The sequence below is a fragment of the Belonocnema kinseyi genome, chromosome 6 (genome assembly GCF_010883055.1).
Source record: "Belonocnema kinseyi isolate 2016_QV_RU_SX_M_011 chromosome 6, B_treatae_v1, whole genome shotgun sequence".
NCBI lineage: Eukaryota > Metazoa > Arthropoda > Insecta > Hymenoptera > Cynipidae > Belonocnema > Belonocnema kinseyi.
In genome coordinates this window covers 127690945-127695780 of record NC_046662.1, presented here as the reverse complement: position 1 = coordinate 127695780, position 4836 = coordinate 127690945, and positions in this window count along the sequence as shown.

The following is a 4836-nucleotide window of genomic DNA, read 5'->3' as shown; positions in this document are numbered from 1 at the left end:
TATTATGTACACCTGGAAAACATAACCTGAAAATCGACGTATGCCTGAAATTAAGAATCACGCAATAGATCCAAATCGCCAATTTCTTCAATTTCTTTCAAATGGGGAGCAAGATATAAATAGAAGGCCACCAAAGTCTTCCGAAGCCTTCAGATCGGCAATCATCGTACAGCAGAACTCCGAGGTCGAATCGTGCATTTTCGGCTTACATACGAACTCACAGTGGTAATCATGCACTTTCTGTTTTGCGGCTCCCAAACGGTAGGTATGGTGGGGGTAAATTTCATCCACGATCTGGCACCTGGCGGGGGACGATTCCCCTCGTGCGGCATCGTTGCGGCGTTTCAGGTCTGTGAGCTCTGGAGGTAGACTGCGGAAAGAATGGTTAGAATGTGTGAATGAAACCCTAGTTAGAACAGACATAAGAAGTCACAGAAATACGAGAGCCTGCATGAAAAAATGCATGGATATAAAAGAAGCTAGAGAAGTATGCCATTACAGAAAAGTATAGCGGCAAATAGTTCATAAAAAGAGTGTCAGAAGAGTGAATGACGCCTGGAACAAAAGACCTTGGCCACGAATGGACCCAAGTGGAAAACCTTGCATAACGACTTTGTGAGGATATTCACTTCGTGTGATAGCTATAGAGATTGATCAGCAACCTGGGTCGGAACAGTGTTGCGGAACGAACGTGTTATGTACATAAATAACACGAGAATTCTGGATAAATATGAAAATTCTCTATCTCTTCCCCACATTACTCCTTTCCTTCCCCATCGAGTGAGTCACGCTTACCCTAAAAGGGAATTTGGCTTAATGGTGTAACTTTTTACAAATAAAAAATATTCTACTAAAATTACAAATCTTCAACCGAAAAAAATGAACTTTTAAGAAAGTTATTCAACTTTAAACCAGTTTTCAACCATTTTTAAAACAGAAATGAAATAATTTACATTTCAGAAAAGAAGATTTGAATTCAAAAAGAACGTTGGATTTAACCAAGGAAGAAGTTTTTTTTAAACTTGATTTTTAACAAAAAAAAATAGTTTTCACCAAAAAAGACGGATTTTCAACAAAAAAATACATACATTTTTAGTCAAATAGTTCAACTTTCTATCAAGATGTTGATTTTTTTTAGCCGAATCCACAAATTTCATACAAAACATTTGAATTTTCAACCCGAAAATGTGAATTTTGAAAACAAAATTAAATTTTCAGCCAAAACGGATTAATTTTAATCAGACAGTTATATTTTCTACCAAAAAGGTGAAGTTTTAAACCATAAAGATGAATTTCCAACAAAATATATGAATTTAAAATAAAATAGATTTGTTACTTAAAAAGAAAAAAAATGCAATGAAGTTTTTGAATTTTCAAGCAAAACAAAAAAAAAGAGTTTGAAACAACATTTTCTTCTCCTTTATTATTAACAGAATTCTTAACGAAAAATGTAATAGTAGACTTTCTTATCCAAAGATAGTAAATTTTCAACAAAAAATTGTTGAATGTTCTTATTAGCTGCTACTAATTTCAATGAAATTTAACTGAAAAAATAAGAACTAGGGGAAAGGCTGTGGTTTCAAAAATTACAAAATACAATACGAATTATTTAAGTACACATTAACAAAATTACGCACCTTCTGCAGGCTCTGCGGCACTTCTTTTGCTTTCTAGGATTTTTGGAATCGCGTTTTTAAGCAGCAGTACTCTCGGATATGTCTTCAAAATGCACTTTTTGTCAAAATCGTCGGAACAGATCCTAGAACTCATTATCAACTCTCGATATACTTCTACAGCAAATCGGGTCCACTTTGCGTGACTGAAAAATATTAATTACCGTAATAAATTGTAAATACTTATTATTTTTATTTTACTTTCACCGTGTAAGTATATTCACTTACTGCACGTTCTCAGCAAGTGCAAAAACGAACGCAATCAGTAACAGAGTGTACTCCAATTTCATCTGTTAATAGTTAAAATAATATCTAATTACTTACAATTAGGATTGCGTTACGCCCGAATATATATGATGAATATTTTACTTACATTTCCGGATCATTTGGTAGCCGAAAAAACGAATATTCCTCGTCGTCTCTAGAGTTGCGTTTGCAGCAACCAACGCAACAATACAATACCATTTTTGTTTAAAACTTCATAAAAAGAACACGATGTTATTCTTTTTGTTTTGATTTGCATTTTCCAAACAATCCTTTAACCCGTTAGCCATACACCTAGTAAACACAGGATAACTTTAAGATATCGTTATTTTTTTCATTCGCAGGATGTCTTACAGAAATTACCAAAAGATATCTTTTCGGCAGCTTAAAGACGTTTTTCAATTATATCTTAAAATTGTTTCTTAAAAACGTCTTTTGATGCCTTTAAGAAAACTTTTAGAAAAGCGATGCTCGTAATTTCAGAGATCACTTAAAGACATCTTTGATAAGATATCGTTGAGGATGCATTTTTTGAAGAAAAAAAGGCGCGTATTGCAGTTGATGAGAAGCTGCGGATAATTAATAATATTATTCATATTCATAGCAAGACTCATTTTATATTTCCTGCAGCTGTTTCTAGCACGTATCTGACTAGTTTTTTTTTTGACCTATTATTTAATATAAAAAATATTAAGGTTGTAAAAGTGTTATGAGTAATCGGAAAGAATTTTCTAACCTGTCCAAGAGGCAACACGCAAATCGTTTGCGTAGTGTTAAATATTAATTGTGATAACGTATCTCTTTTATTGCAACGTCAGTAAAATAGATTGCCGGCTATCATTGATAATAATGAAAATCCTGAAAATATTGTAAATAGTAACAATGTTGTCGGTAATAGTATTTCAGTAATAGTGGGTTATGATGCGGGTGATGCCATTGCACTGCATTCACAAAATTTTAACAATGATGAGTATTTTAATAATGTGCATGAATTAAAAATAAAAAAATACATTAGGCAGTGGTAACTATGTGGAGGAAGATAGTGGAAGTAATTGGATAGACAGTGATTTTGATGATAGTGAATTTATCAACAGTGACACCGATGATAATGATTTATTTGACGCTTTTTTTAGGAATACATCAGTTGAGGCAAATAATGAAGAATCTGGTAAATATGATATATACATACTTTCTGTGTATTTATGTGTATTCAAAACACAGAAATTGCAAGTTTTTTCTATTTCAAAGCCATTTATATATTAGATATTTAAAAAATAAGAACCCCCCAGCTGCATATAAATAACGATATCTTCAAGCCGTCCTATCTTCTCGTTATTTTTTCTTATTTCTATGTTAAAGACATCGTTATGATATCCCGAAGAGCTCTTTACAATGGTAATAGCTAAACCTTAAGGACTCTTTAAAGCTTCGTTATGGGATATCTTCAAAGATGTCGTTCATCTTCAAGAAGATCTCGTAAAGAGCTCTTTAAGATATCTTCGTGTTTACTGGGGCACTAAATGTATATACAAATCGGACTGGCATGCCAAATTCACCGTAATAGTGTTGCAACCCAGTTACAGAGGCGCTACTATCGCGTATACGCTCAGCTTCCACTCTCTGTAACACTCTCTTATTAATGTCTCCGCAACACCCAACGATTGACAACAATCAGTGATGACTTTTTTTTATGAGCGTCGTTTTGCCACGTCTCAACCGAAAATAAAAATATTCTAAGCCATTTTTTTTTTTAATCAAAATATTATCATTATTTTATTCTGCAATTAACTCCTATATATATTAAGCCGCTGAAATATTATATGGTATTTCAAAAAACGCATCTTTAAAATTTTTTTGTGAAATATAAGCTAGTCTTTGGAGTTCAATTAAAATAAACTGTTATTGATCAAATATATGTGTTATAGATTTTTTCTTCCCTGAAATGACAGTGGCATAATTTTTATACATTCTTATGCATATTTTAATAATTATATATTTAAATTATAAGAATTTTTTTTGAGTAATTTTGAATCGCGTTCCAAGTGCGGCCAATCAGCGCGCAGCCCCAACGCAAGTGGAGTAGCAATAGGGCACTATAAATGAGGTGTGGAAACTGTAATTGTGAAGATCACATACAGCCTACACAGGTACTTATTGAACGTAAGTAAACAACTTATTCATTTAAATGAACATAGAAAAAGTATATTAGACTGGAGAAGTTATTTGACATATTTACGTTCCAATTGTAAATTTGTATGAAGGTAAACATAACCTCAATTTAGGCTGTATAACATGTGCATTGTATGTTGTACACTAAATTAGTGTACCACTTTGTAAATACTTTGTAATACATTAGTTTTACTTGGTCTAATATACTTTTTCTCTGTTAAGGCCACGTGACGAGAGGGTCACGTGACCAAACCTGGTCTTCGATTTTTCTTTCCCAACTTACGTCTATACGAAATGAGGTATTGCTTACTACAACTATTACTAAAACTATGTTTGGTGTTGTCATTGTTGTTCCCACGAGAAGCTAGGAAAAGGGGTTCGTCCATCCTTGTAGAGCCCCGCATGCAAGGATAAGGCTGCTTACTCTGAGAGGCCGCCTGGTATCCCAGAGTCACCCTTCTAGACACCTCGCCCAGGTGCCATTTAGCTTTCGGCACGGTTTTCACACCTCCGCTTGGGGGTTAATTCCTTCGGGACCACCCCTGGACAATTGTCCGCGACTGCCTATTTATTTTTGTAACCATATTCAGCAGAAACCCTTGGTACAGGGACCCTCTATATATATTTGAAAAAAATACTTTCAAGAACTTCATTGTTTATTATCAGTGGCGTTGTTTGTTAGGCAAAAGATTAATTTGATAAAAATGCTTGAACATTCCAAAATGTTACA